Raw genomic sequence first — 15855 nt, forward strand, 5'->3', positions numbered from 1 at the left:
AAACGTCACGTGTGTGGTTGGCACCAAAGATCTCGATCTTGGTCTCATCAGACCAGAGAACCTTGAACCAGTCAGTCTCAGAGTCCTCCAAGTGATCATGAGCAAACTGTAGACGAGCCTTGACATGACGCTTTGAAAGTAAAGGTACCTTACGGGCTCGTCTGGAACGGAGACCATTGCGGTGGAGTACGTTACTTATGGTATTGACTGAAACCAATGTCCCCACTGCCATGAGATCTTCCCGGAGCTCCTTCCTTGTTGTCCTTGGGTTAGCCTTGACTCTTCGGACAAGCCTGGCCTCGGCACGGGAGGAAACTTTCAAAGGCTGTCCAGGCCGTGGAAGGCTAACAGTAGTTCCATAAGCCTTCCACTTCCGGATGATGCTCCCAACAGTGGAGACAGGTAGGCCCAACTCCTTGGAAAGGGTTTTGTACCCCTTGCCAGCCTTGTGACCCTCCACGATCTTGTCTCTGATGGCCTTGGAATGCTCCTTTGTCATTCCCATGTTGACCATGTATGAGTGCTGTTCACAAGTTTGGGGAGGGTCTTAAATAGTCAGAAAAGGCTGGAAAAAGAGATAATTAATCCAAACATGTGAAGCTCATTGTTCTTTGTGCCTGAACTACTTCTTAATACTTTAGGGGAACCAAACAGAATTCTGGTGGGTTGAGGGGTTGAATAATAAATGACCCTCTGAAAAGACTTTTCACAATTTAAAAAAAAAAAAAATAAACAAAGAAATAACATTCTTTTTTGCTGCAGTGCATTTCACACTTCCAGGCTGATCTACAGTCCAAATGTCACAATGCCAAGTTAATTCCAAATGTGTAAACCTGCTAAATCTGCAGGGGGTTGAATACTACTTGTAGGCACTGTATATCTATATATATTCCCTTAGGGCTCACTGCTCCAAGTGCTCCTATCAACATTGAAATCACTGTTGGCTTCACCTTCCACATCTTTTCCAGTTCTCCGTAGAGGCCCTGGTATTTCTCCAGCTTCTCATTCCTTCTTTCTGATGTTGCGGTCACTTTGCACTGCCACATCTATATCATTGCTGTCTTCTGATCCTTGTCTACTATCACAATGTCTGTTTGGTTAGCCAACGCCTACTTATCTGTCTGGATCTTGAAGTCCCACAGGATTTTAGCTCTTTCATTCTCCACCACTTTTTCTGGGGTCTCCCACCTGGTTTTAGCGGGATTTAGCACATATGCTGTGCAGATGTTTCTGTATAGAATTCCCGCAACTTGGTTGTGGCGTTCGGCATACACTGTTCCTGCTTGCATTTTGCATCCTGCTACTATGTGTTGGACTGTTTCTGAGGTTTCTTTGTATAGTCTGCAGCTTGGGTCTTGTCTTGTGTGGTAGATTCCTGCTTCCATGGATCTGATACTTAGTGCTTGCATTTGTGCCGTTATGATTAATGCCTCTGTGCTGTCTCAGTACAGCTTTCTTCAGCCATTGGTAGGATTTCTCCATGTTAGCCACCTCCATTATGTCGATGGTACATCCCATGCAGTGGCTTGTCTTGTCATGGCGCTTCATGTTCCTGTTTTTTCTTCCAGATCTGTTATTATTGTTGCCTTAGGCTTTCTCTCAGCATCTCATCTTCTTGGTGCCATTTTTCTGATGTATTCTTAGATACTCCTTGTTTCATCCGTGATGGTTGCTTGGATGCTTACAAATTTTAAAAAAACTGACCGTCACATCCAAACATAAACTAAGTGTGAACAGGTGCTGAACCTAGAGTCACCAACTCATATGCACTCAAACAAAAAAGGCAGCACACTGTAGCACCAAAACTTGCAAACATGAAAATTGAATTGCATTACTGCACTAGAAATATGAAAAATTGGGAAAGTTTAGCGCATAAATTGGCCAATTTGTGTGTACCTGGTAGCCACAATAATGATATTTATTATATGCTTATGAACAAAAGAAACAGACCAGGTCTTATAAACGGGGATCACCACACAATGGGATAAGGCACAGATTTAAAACACAACTTTATTATGAAAAATGTAAATAAGTAGCAAACAACAAACAATTTAAAAACATTTAAAAAACATGACCATACAATAAGCCCATAATAAGGCTGTAACCCGCACAGGACCCCAAAAATGATATAAGGGGGTGGTTAATACCACAGTACCGACATAGACAGCTCTGCCCAACTATAATAAGTGAGACCCTAGAACATGAATAAATTCCAGATGGTAAATGGAGAAATAAGGGTACCAAAGCCACATATGTTTCTTAAATGCTCAAAATAAACATACCAATATAAAGAGGCACGACCCACCCTATAGTAAATACACATACACAGCTTGCAGCGTGTAAGGGAACTGGCCTTCAGGCTGGAAAACAATGTAAAGTGTGAAACCCAAAATACCACGGCAATGTCTGAGCCTAGGAAAATAAATAACAGGGCCACACATATGCCTGATTGACTGTGTCAAAGATGCAATTACCAAGCATCCCAAAGCAAGGTGTGCAAATAGATAAGGTCCTAATGCGGGCTGCGCGGATGCCCAACGCGTGTCGCCATTACCCCTGACGAAGCCACCGGCTGGTGGCGACACGCGTTGGGCATCCGCGCAGCCCGCATTAGGACCTTATCTATTTGCACACCTTGCTTTGGGATGCTTGGTAATTGCATCTTTGACACAGTCAATCAGGCATGTGTGTGGCCCTGTTATTTATTTTCCTAGGCTCAGACATTGCCGTGGTATTTTGGGTTTCACACTTTACATTGTTTTCCAGCCTGAAGGCCAGTTCCCTTACACGCTGCAAGCTGTGTATGTGTATTTACTATAGGGTGGGTCGTGCCTCTTTATATTGGTATGTTTATTTTGAGCATTTAAGAAACATATGTGGCTTTGGTACCCTTATTTCTCCATTTACCATCTGGAATTTATTCATGTTCTAGGGTCTCACTTATTATAGTTGGGCAGAGCTGTCTATGTCGGTACTGTGGTATTAACCACCCCCTTATATCATTTTTGGGGTCCTGTGCGGGTTACAGCCTTATTATGGGCTTATTGTATGGTCATGTTTTTTAAATGTTTTTAAATTGTTTGTTGTTTGCTACTTATTTACATTTTTCATAATAAAGTTGTGTTTTAAATCTGTGCCTTATCCCATTGTGTGGTGATCCCCGTTTATAAGACCTGGTCTGTTTCTTTTGTTCATAAGCATTGGTATTGTTACAGGTCTTGGTGTGATCCCACTGACCGTGGTGCCCCCTTAACTCTATTGGTGATATTTATTATATAGCGCCAACATATTCCGCAGCTCTTTACAGTTTAACAATTTTGAACATAAGTCATAAGTAACAATGTTAACAATACAATAATTAAAGCAAAATAAGATGACCCTGCTCGTGAGAGCTTAAAATCTACAATGAGGTGGGGGAGATACAAAGTACAGGTGTGTATTTACAATGATGTATTGTATAGTGTATGCCATCTTCAGGGGATGCGGGATAGATGGAAGTAGTGAATGGGCTACACTCACAAACATAAAATGACTGATTAGGGAACGTGATAGGCTGCTCTGAACAAATGTGTTTTGAGCGAGCGCCTAAAACTATGCAAATTGTGGATGGTCCTAATATCTTGGGGTAGAGCATTCCAGAGGATTGGCGCAGCACGGGAGAAGTCTTGGAGTCGGGAGTGGGAGGTACGGATTAGAGCAGAGGTTAGTCGAAAGTCGTTTGCAGAGCGCAGCGGTCGGTTAGGCCGATAGACAGAAATGAGGAAGGAGATGTAAGGGGTGCCGCACTGTGGAGGGCTTTGTGGGTGAGAACAAGTACTTTGAATTGTATCCTGTAATGAATGGGCAGCCAGTTAATGACTGGCGAAGAGCAGACACGTCTGAATACCGATTAGCTAGATGGACAACCCTGGCTGCTGCATTAAGGATAGACTGGAGAGGGCAAAGTGGAGTGAAGGGGAGGCCAATTAAGAGAGAATTGCAGTAGTCCAGGCGGGAGTGGATCAGGGCGACAGTGAGGGTTTTTGTTGTTTCCATGGTGAGAAAAGGGCGGATTCTAGAGATGTTCTTTAGGTGTAAGAGGCAAGAGCGGGCAAGAAATTGTATATGGGATGTGAAGGAGAGATTGGAGTCAAATATAACACCCAGACAGCGCGCCTGCTGCCGGGGTGTTATTATGGTGCCACCCACGGAGAGGGAAATATCAGGCTTACGGATGTTAGTAGATGGTGGGAGCAGAAGAAGTTCCATTTTGGAGAGGTTGGGTTTCAGAGAGAGAGCGGACATGATGTTGGAGACTGCGGAAAGACAGTCAGTGGCGTTCTGTAGTACAGCGGGGGTAAGGTCAGGGGATGACGTGTATAGTTGTGTGTCATCAGCATAAAGATGGTATTGAAAGCCAAATCTGCTGATGGTCTGTCCAATTGGGGCTGTGTAGAGAGAGAAGAGAAGGGGGCCAAGTACTGAGCCCTGAGGTACCCTAACAGCGAGAGGAAGAGGAGATGAAGTGGAGCCAGCAAGCAAAACACTGAAGGAGCTGCCAGAAAGGTAGGAAGAGAACCGGGAGAGAGCAGTGTCCTTAATGCCTAGTGACTGGAGCCTAGAGAGTAGTAGAGGGTGGTCAACAGTGTTGAAAGCTTCAGAAAGGTCAAGAAGAATGAGCAGAGAGTGGTCACCATTGCATTTTGCTGTCAGAAGGTCATTGGTCACTTTGAGTGCAGATTCTGTCGAATGTAGGGGGCGGAAACCGGACTGTGAAGGGTCTAGGAGGGAATGAGTAGAGAGGTAAGGGGTAAGGCGGGAGTAGATCAGGCGCTCCAAGAGTTTAGAGATGGAGGGGAGATTGGAGACTGGTTTTTAGTTATTTGTGCAGGATGGGTCGAGGGCGGGTTTTGTAAGTAATGGAGTAATGATAGAGTGTTTGAAGGAGGAGGGGAAAATGCCAGAGGAGAGGGAGAGATTAAAGATTGTAGTTAGGTGAGTTGTGACAACTGGAGGAGATGAGAGGGAGTGGGGTCAGTAGTGCATGTAGTCGGAAGAAGAGAGGAGCCTGGAGACTTCTTCTGTGATGGGATCGAATGTGGAGAGTGAGCCAGGGGAAATGCAGGGAGGGATGGGAGTCACTGCACTTAGTGGCTGGGAGCGGATTTCCTGACGGATGTTATCTATTTTCTCTATAAAGTGGGAGCCCAGGTCATCAGCAAAAATGTCTGTGATAGGGTCTTGTGCTTTTGGCCTGAGGAGGGAGTGAAATGTGTCAAAAAGTTTCTTGGGCTTGTTGAATAGTGAGGAGATCAGGGTGGTGTAGACGGTCTGTTTGGCGAGGTGAAGGGCAGAGTTATAGGTTTTTAACATAAATTTGAAGTGTACGATAAGGCATTTCTCGTATACCAGGACCTAGCAATGCATGAATTGGCCAATTTATGCGCTAAACTTTTTCAATTTTTCATATTTCTAGTGCAGTAATGCACTTCAATTTTCATTTATCATGTTTGCAGGTTTTGGCGCTGCAGTGTGCTGCTTTTTTGTTTGATTGGATGCTTACAAAGCCACAACCACCCTCCTTTCTGTTGGTGGAGACCTCCGTGCACTGTGAGGAGCTTTCGTGTCTTCACATCTGCATCTTCCATCTCTTCTTTGGGCCAGCACACTATGCTAGCAGGGTATCTGATAACTAGCAGGGCCTATGTATTGATGATGATTTTATTCTTCCCATTGAGCTGGCTCTTCAGGACCTGTCTTACCCTTTGATGGTATTTGGATGTTGCTGCTTTCCTTGTCTCCTCATGGTTACCATATCCCTGTGGAATGCTGAGGTACTTGTAACATATCTGTACATCTGCTAAGTGCCCTGCTGGTAAATCCACTCCATCAGTCTTGACTACCTGCTTCTATTTATTACCAACCGTCCACACATCCCAATGTATTCACTTTAGATCCTTGTCAGGTGGATGAGTGAATTGAAATCTCGTTCATTTCTTGCATATAGCTTGATGTCATCCATGTAGAGGGAATGGCTGATGGTTCCACTTTTGAACTTGTATTCATAGCCAGACTCTGTAATTACCTGACTGAGGGTAATATGCCGCATTTGATGGTCAATTGTGCTAGTTGTCTTGTGTTGACTAATGTTGTGCTCCATAGCCCCGTTTAATTTATGCTCCATAGCCCCGTTGAATTTCTGAGGAAGGTTCTTAATTTCCTGTTGACATTGTAGAGAGCCAAGCATTCACAGATCCATGTGAGTGGCATTGAGTCATAAGCTTTCCTGTAGTCAATCCAGTCTGGGCTGAGATTTGTCTGTCTGGATCTTGAGTCTTGAGAGACTGCTCTATCTACTAGGAGCTGGTGCTTAGAGCTTCTGGTGTCGGTCCCAATGCCTTTCTGAGCTGGATTCATGTACTAGATCATATGGCTCTGTAGCTTGGTGGCTATGATGCCTGACAGGAGTTTCCATGTTGTTGTGAGGCAAGTTATTGGGCGGTAGTTGGATGGAACTGTTCCTTTGTAAGGTTCCTTCATGATCAGCACTATTCTTCCTTGTGTTAGACAAGCTGGGTGGTGGCCTGCCTCTAGCAGTTGGTTCATGTTCTTTGCCATGCGTTCATATACCACTAATTTCTTTAGCCAGTAGGTGTAAATCATGTCTGGGCCAGGTACTGTCCAGCTTTTCATGTTCTTGACCTGCTGTTGGATGTCTGCTTCTGTAATGGTGACTGGTTCTTGCTCTAGGTGGTTGCTATGTTTCGTTCTCATATCTTGCAGCCACATTGCACTCGTGTTGTGTGTTTTTCTTTCTCCCATATGTTCATCCGGTATTGTTCAGTCTCTATTGATGGAGTTGCTGCCCTTGTGCTGTAGTTGGGAGTATACCTTGGATGGTTCTTTGGAGAACAGGGCATTTATCTTGGCCTCAGGTTCTGTAGTGTATCTCTCTAGTAATGTAGCGAGTTTTGTGCGCCTTTGTTTAGCAGTCTCTAGGGCTTCAGTTGTACTTCTCCAGCTTGGTCTTATTCTTTAACTTTACACCCTTCTGTATTTGTTAGTTGGCTGACTTCCTTTTATGTCACCTTGATCTTTGTCTCCAGTCTTCTTTTCCAAGGGGGGCACGTACTTCTGTTGTTCTTGCTGGTTGTACAGCCAAGCATTTCCATGATTGCTGAGGCAGTAGCATAGATCAGTTTATTAGTTTATTAGTTTGAGTTATGGTGGTAGGTATTGATGCAAGTGCTCTATTGGTATCTTCTAGCATACGGTCTGGTGGTGTTTCTTTGCTGAGCCTTGACAGTCGATCTCTTGTATTGATGGTCTGTTTCAGATCAGCTGCAGTGCTCTCAAGTTGCAGGATTGGATCAGGATTTTCAGGGGGTTGCACAAGTTGTTCTTCCAGGTGTTCATGTGGGTTGGATCTGGAGTGCAGTTGATCCATTTCATGTTGTGTTAATTGGTGATGAGGGATTATGCTCGTTACTCGAGTTTCTCCAAGCATGCTCGGGTTGTCTCCGAGTATTTTGGCATGTTCGGAGATTTAGTTTGTCGACGCAGCTGCATGATTTGCGGCTGCTAGACAGCTTGAATACATGTGGAGATTACCTGTTTGTGAGATTGGTATATATAATCTCCATTTCTAAATTCAACCAGAAGGGTGTACAACATAAAAAACCACCAACCAGAAGGTGATCATCTTAGTAACAGGAGGGAATATAGGGTGCTGTCATGGGTTCTGAAAAAAAACACATTATCGGTAAGTAATATACCGTATTTTAGGAAAATGGGGGTGCATCTTATGGTCAGAATATACTTACAAATCCTGTGGCGGCAGTCCCGATGCAGCCTCCCTTCCCAGGCTGGTGTGGCGGTGCTATGTGGTACAGCACTGGCGGGGCTCTGTGCTGAGTGGGGGGCTCCGCTGGCATTTCATCAAAGCCCGGAGGTCCCCGCAGCTCCACTGCTGGAATGCAGTGGCCTCCGGGAAAATGTCCGCTGAGGGCAGCGCAAGCTCAGATTCAGATCTCGTCCCGAGATTTCGTTGCCGAGATCTGAATCTGAGTATGCACCGCCCCTGACTGCCATTTTCCACCGCATTGCAGCAACGGAGCTGCAGGGGCCTCCGGGCTTTGATGAAATGACTGCGGTGCCACCCATGCAGCACAGAGCCCCGCTGCCGCCCCACAGAGCACCGCCACTGCACTGCCATCACACCAGCCTGGACCACCGAACCACCCCTGTGACCACTCCTTCACCTGTGCCCATTCATTCCCTGGTAAGCTGAATTCGGACTGTAAGATGGACCCCCATTTGACACATTTTTTTTTTCTATTTTCCTTCTGAAAATTTGGGGTGCGTCTTATGGTCCGGTTCGTCTTATAGTCTGAAAAATACGGTACATGTTTTTCTGTCACCCATGACAGCACCAACGAGAGAATGTCATATATTAGGCAGGATGCACAGCCTATAGAACCCTTGTAGAACGTGAGATCAGAGGAGGCAGATAGATCTAGTCTATACTGGCTATAAAAGGTAGAAGGTGATAACCAAGTTCCTGCCTTACAGATTTGTTTGATGGACACGTCTGCTCTTTCTACCCAGGACATGTCATCGCTCTTGTAGAGTATGCTTTCAGGTCGCCAGGAGCCGCTCTGACTGCCCTCTCATAGGCCAATAACCTCCTTTATCCACCTTGATAGGGTACTTTTTGAAACTTTTGTTAGTTTCCTACGGCCCTGAAAAGAGCCCTATCCTTCCTCCAAGACTTTGTAGAAGAAGGCATCTCCTAACATCTAAGGTGTGAAACTTTTCCTTTTTATGGTCAGGACAGAAGGATGGTAGAGCTATCTCCAGCCACCTATGAAATTTGGATAAAACCTTAGGTAAAAGTCTGGTCGGGTCTCAAGATTGCTCTATCTTCCACTACCAGGGTGAAGGGTGGGGTCTGCAGATAAAGCCTGTATGTCACTCACCCTATGGGCTGATGTTAAGGCTACCAGCAGTACTGTTTTCAGGGTGACTATTTTTATGGACCCTGAACTTAGAGGCTCAAAGGGCGATTCTGTTAATGCATTTAGAACTAAATTTTAATCCCAAGGAGGAGTTCTTGCTACTGGCACCGGTCTGGATCTAACACATACCTTAACAAATCTAGACGCCCATGTGTTACCTGCAAGATTACAGTTGCATAGTGTGCTCCTAGGGCTGAAATTTGGACTTTCAAGGTACTAACCGCAGGACCTCGCTCTAGCCATTTCTGAAGGAACTCTGTTTTTTTTTTTTTTTTGAGGTATCCTTCCCCCCAAAGTGGACCCTGTGGGTGACAGGAACTTCTTCCAGGTTCTACAATAAATTCTTATAGTGATTTCGCTTCCTACTACTGAGTAAGTAGAGACCAGATTAGAAGAGAACCCTTTGCCCTCTAGCAATGACCTCTCAAGTTCCAGACAGGTTATATTTCCAAGTTCAGTGTTGGCAGCACTTTGGACACAGCTCTGTCCAAAGCGCTGCCGGGTTTTGTACATGTGATTCCACATGTGTTAATTGAACCATGCGGAATCGCCATGTCCTACACATAGGACAGTGATATTTATCTTGCGGAGACTGAGTATCTCCGCAAGATAAATAGACATGCTGCGGTCTAGAAAGACGTGCCGCATGTCCGGTTATGCAGGGAAGCCAGAGGTGTCCCTGCACACATACTGGAGATGGGATTTCATAAAATCCCATTCACTATGCTGTAACATCTGGCCACTGTGGATTAGATGCTGTAGCTGTACGTAGCGTCCAATCCACAGCATTTACTGACCGTGGAAACAAATCCTTAAGGGTACGTGTCCACGTTCAGGATGGCCGGCAGTTTGGACGGAGCGGCAAACCCGCTCTGCCCTAAGCTCCGCCCCCTTCTGTAGACCCGATGATGCCGGATGTGTTCATTGCACACATCCGGCATCATCACACCCCACACATAGGGCCCTGTGATTTACCTTGCGGCGGCACAGCGTCGCCGCAAGGTAAACGGACATGCTGCGATCTAAAAAGACGCGCCGCATGTCCGGAATCGCAGGGCCGCCGGATGTGTGTTACCACGCATAGTGGAGATGGGATTTCATAAAATCCCCTCCACTATGCTGTAACATCTGGACGCTGCGTGTTTGACGCTGCGGCTCTACGCAGCGTCAAACACGCAGCGTTTCCTGAACGTGGAAACATACCCTAAGAAAGGGTTTCATACTCAGGTGACTGGACTGCACTTATCACCTGCTTTCTCAAGGATATCTTCCAGGGAGAGAGCACAACTTCCCTTTTGCCTGTATGTCCCCTGACCAGCACTTTAACCAGACAGCTCATCGGCCTGCATTAGATAGCGCTGCTAACCTTGCCAATCTAGCTGTATGTGCTGAGGCATCAGATAGGAAGTCCACCAACCTTTTAATTATTGGAAGTGTGTCCAAGATGGCATCTTGGGGTGAGTTATCCCTCAGGTGGTCTTCTAATCTCAGCAAGATCATAAGTGATCTGGCTGTACAAATTGTCGCTATGGCTGGTTTCAGTGCACCTGCCAATGATTCCCAGGTACCCTTGAGAAAAGTGTAAATTTTTCGGTCTAGGGAGTCTTTTAATAAACCTGCATCCTCAAAGGGAATGGATGATTTCCTTGAAGCTTTGGAAATAGCAACATCCAGTTTTGGGGCTTTACTCCAGGATGTTGTCGCCTCCTCTCAAAAGGGGTTTTTCCTCTTGAAGGAAAGTGACCCTTTTTCTTACAGTCTTTCGCATTCATTATTTATGAGTCCTTGTACTTTCTTATTAATAGTCCCAAACATTATGTCCTGAATTGGTTTTTTTTATTATTATTTCTGGTCAACTTAGCCCATTTTGGACCTTACAGCTTTTACAAGATTGTCTACTTCTTAAAGGAAATAACAATTATCTGCCCCTGAGCCTTTTTTGGATGCGGATGAACCTGAAGAATCGTCCAAAAGCCCCTTGTCTGACTGTAGCGGATAATGCGGGCAATCTCTTGGTCTTGTGTCGGTGTGATGTTCATCTGCGTGGGATAGGGATCTCAACAAATTCTCCACCTGTTTTAATGAGGGATTTTAAACTGGAGGCAAAATTTGGGGTCTCTTCCGATATTGTTTCACCAATACAAGACTGGCATAATTTTTTAGGTCATACCCTGACCACAGACTCTGTGATTAATATTTCCTAACATTTCTAAGGGGGCTCCTAGCCACAGAGGTAAGAATGAGAGAAAAAAAGGAAACCCTCTGTAATAAGCAGACTTTCTTAGATCACTCACAACAAGAGGATATAAAGGGGTACCAGAACAGGAGGCAGAACGTTGTCCAAAATCTCTCCGTTAGAGACTGTGGAATCTTCGATTCTGCTGGAGCTGTGCAGACTTAACCTGGCATCCTTGGTCCTGCATACTTAGCTTGAGCATCTGCCATGTGTGTTGTTGTGTGGCCACTGTTTCTCCTGAAGGAGCTTTCGACACCGGGGCTGGAGATGCTGTAGCGGCTCCGATTGCTGCTGTGTCTCCATTGTGAAAACACATGTGCCCCTACTTGGCCAGCAATCAACCCTCAAATATGCTCACTTCAGATATGCCAGCTGGTGCGCTCCTGCAGCTTCAAGAACCCACCCTGAAAGTACACTGCTCAAAAAAATAAAGGGAACTCTAAAATCCCACATCCTAGATATCACTGAATGAAATATTCCAGTTGTAAATCTTTATTCATTATAGTGGAATGTGTTGAGAACAATAAAACCTAAAAATGAGCCACATGAGGTCTGGCATTGTGCTGCATTAGGAGGAACCCAGGGCCAACCGCACCAGCATATGGTCTCACAAGGGGTCTGAGGATCTCATCTCGGTACCTAATGGCAGTCAGGCTACCTCTGGCAAGCACATGTACACGGTGTTCCAAATTATTATGCAAATAATATTTCCTCATATTTTCTCTAAATTACCTATCTGAATTGCAGTCATTGTTATTTTCCAGTCATCTACTATTCTAGTATAATTGCAATGTTTTGGAACAAACTGCCTATGAAAACAGTATCTTTTAAAAAAAAAATAAACACTCAAAATGCATGTTCCAAATTATTATGCACAGCAGAGTTTTCAACAGTTTTTTTTATTTTGAACAAAAAAATGGTCAATTGTGAAGTTATAAGCATTATCAGCTTATTACAAAATGAAATCAAACAGTTTTCAAGTGAAAACTTTATTCTAGGTGATGTTACATTTGCACATAGGACCCCTTGTTCGAAAGAAGCTTCTGAACTCTCTCGTCCATTGAATTTGTCAGTTTTTGGATGATTTCTGCTTCAATTGTTTTGCATGTGGACAGAATACCCTCCCAGAGCTGTTGCTTAGATGTGAACTGCCTCCCGCCATCATAGACACTCTTTTTGATGATGCTCCAGAGGTTCTCAATGGGGTTGAGGTCAGGGGAAGATGGTGGCCCCACCATAAGTTTGTCCTCTTTTATGCCCATAGCAGCCAGAGATGCAGATGTGTTTTTTGCAGCATGAGACGGTGCATTATCATGCATGAAAATGATCTTGCTGCGGAAAGCACGGTTCTTCCTCTTGAACCATGGCAGGAAGTGTTGTTTTAGAAACTCCACATAGATTATGGAGTTCATCTATACCCCTTCAGAGATCATAAAGGGGCCGACAATCTCTCTCCCCATGATTCCAGCCCCAAACATTACTCCACCTCCTCCTTGTTGGCGCCTTAGCCGTGTTTTCATGGGGTGTCCATCAACCAGCCATCCTCCACTCCATCCATCTGGACCATCGAGCGTTGCACGGCACTCATCGGTGAACAAAACAGTTTGGAAGTCAGTCTTCATGTATCGTTTGGCCCACTGCTTGTGTGCAGTGGATAGAAGTGGTCGACAGGATGGCTTATGCACAGCTGCAAACCTCCGAAGGACCCTGCATCTTGTTGTTCTGGGGACGTTGGAGGCACCAGCAGCTTCAAAAACTTGTCTGCTGCTATGACAAGGCATTTTTGCAGCTGCTCTTTTAACCTTACGCAATTGCCTGTTGGAAAGAGTCCTCAATTTTTCCTTATCAGCACGCACACATGTGTGCTGGGAATCAGCTACATACTTCTTGATTGTGCGATCATCACGATGAAGTGTCTTGACAATGTTGATTGCAGTCATGCCTTGACCTAAATACTCCACAATTTGTTGCTTCTCTGCAGCCGACACATCCTTTTTCTTTCCCATTTTGGCAAAAAATGTAGGCTGCTTAATAATGTGGAACAGCCTTCTTAAGTAGTCTTGCCTTTATTTGGACACACCTGCCAAACTAATTTGCACAGGTATCTGCAATTGCTTTCAGTGATATAAAGAGCCATGACACACATCACCATCAATGAGTTTAAATGACAAACAAAAAAATTCTAACCTTATCACTCCTAAACTCTTTTTGCATAATAATTTGGAACACAGTGTAGGGCTGTGAAGCCCTCGAAAAAAATGCCACCCCACACCATTACTGACTTACTGCCAAACCGGTCATGCTGAAGGATGTTGAAGGCAGCAGATCGCTCTCCACAGCGTCTCCAGACACTGTCACATGTGCTCAGTGTGAACCTGCTTTCATCTGTGAAGAGCACAGGGCCCCAGTGGCGAATTTGCCAATCCTGGTGTTCTGTGGCAAATGCCAAGCTTGCTGCACGATGTTGGGCTGTGAGAACAACCCCCAATTGTGGACGTTGGGCACTCAGACCATCCTCATGGAGTTGGTTTCTAACATTTCGTGCAGACACATACACATTTGTGGCCTGCTGGAGGTCATTTTGCAGGGCTCTGGCAGTGCTCCTCCTGTTCCTCCTTGCACAAAGGCTGAGGTAGCGGTCCTGCTACTGGGTTATTGCCCTCCTACAGCCCCCTCCACGTCTACTGGTGTACTGGCCTGTCTTCTGGTAGCGCCTCTGGACACTACGCTGATAAGACACAGCAAACCTTCTTGCCACAGCTCAAATTGATGTGCCATCCTGGATGAGCTGCACTACCTGAGCCACTTGTGTGGGTTGTAGAGTCCGTCTCATGCTACCGCGAGTGTGAAAGCACAACCAACATTCAAAAGTAACCAAAACATCAGCCAGAAAAGCATTGGTACTGAGATGTGGTCTATGGTCCCCACCTGTAGAACCACTCCTTTGAGTTTCTTGATAATTGCCAATAATTTCCATCTGTTGTCTATTCCATTTGCACACCAGCATGTGAAATTGATTGTCAAACAGTGTTGCTTCCTAAGTGGACAGTTTGATTTCACAGAAGTTTGATTTACTTGGGAGTTATATCCTATCGTTTAAGTGTTCCCTTTATTTTTTTGAGCAGTGTATTAACCTGGGTGTAAGGTCCCAGCCGCGTCATCAGGGGGCGATTTCTGGTGCCGGGAAATGTGGCTGACAACCACCATGCGGTGATGGCACCGCAGACCTCCACCCGCCTGACGGATGGGACCCCATCACCACAAGAGGCGCTTCCAGCGCCGGCCGCAGCAGAGGTGGTGCCCTGCCCTAATCAACCAGCACAGGGTTCTGGGAACTTATCTTACTTCCAGTCTTCTGCCACTGTGCAAGCATGTTCCCCCATCAAGGACAGGAAACCACTGATGTGGAGAGGGGTGCTTCCCTTCTTAACATGATGAGTTCCTGTCCTTGAAGGGCCTATCTTGCTGGTGCAAAAAGTGGTCTAAATGTCTAACTACCATCTACATCACAATTCCCCATATGGTAGTTGTCTTTCTAGTACAATTGTCTTTCTAGTACAATTGTCACACTCATTTACACCAAAGTAGGGGATATTGATTCACAATCGCATATGCATTTATACTGATTGATATCACTTTAGTATAACTGATTTGGGTTACACTTTACACTCTGATGTGCAAGTGATCCCCCTTAATTTTTTAGAGCAGTATAAATATACGTACGAGAAGTAACTATATATGGATCCATTCTGCTTACGGACAACAATGCCTGGACTGAGGCATTTACAGAGCTGAATTTACACCTTCATTCACACATGTAAGGCTGTACATTTGAGTTGGGAGATGCGGTTCTTATATGGAACATGAAATACGCATGTCTGAACCATGACTTAGGCCTTCTTCACAAGTCAGTGTTTCCGGTATGTGTGGTGTCAGTTTTCACACGTACTGGAGACACTTACACACGGACACCCATTATACTTTATGGGTCTGCGCACAGACCGTGTGACCCACACAAAGACATACATTTTTTTTCCCCCAAGCAGCGTGGATGCCGATATGTACCGCACAAGTTCTCTTGGATGACAAAGCGTGAAACGTATCAGAACAGAATGTCTAAGGCCTGTTTCACACGTCAGTGGCTCCGGTACGTGTAGTGACAGTTTTCTCACGTAGCGGAGACACTGACACATGTAGACAAATTAAAATGAATGTGTCTCTGCAGATATCAGTGATTTTTCCCGGAACGCGTGTACGTTTGCAAAACACGGAGACATGTCAGTGTTCGTGGGAGCGCACGGATCACACGGACCCATTAAAGTCAATGGGTCCGTGTAAACACGTATGGCACACGGATGTTGTCCGTGTGACATCTGTGTGCTGTCCATGTGCGTTTTTCCTGTCATAGGGTTAAAATTGTAAAAATTGTTGCAATACACGGTCACGGACAGCACACGGACCTTAAAAACGTACTCACGGACATCACACGGACCCCACACGGATGGCCTACGTGAGCACACGGACACGGATAACTCCGGTACCATTTTCTCCGGTAAGTATCTGGACGTGTGAGACTGGCCTAATAGACACCTCTCAATAACGAGCACCATGGCTTGATGACTG

The sequence above is a fragment of the Ranitomeya variabilis genome, chromosome 1 (assembly GCF_051348905.1).
Source record: "Ranitomeya variabilis isolate aRanVar5 chromosome 1, aRanVar5.hap1, whole genome shotgun sequence".
NCBI classification, from domain to species: domain Eukaryota; kingdom Metazoa; phylum Chordata; class Amphibia; order Anura; family Dendrobatidae; genus Ranitomeya; species Ranitomeya variabilis.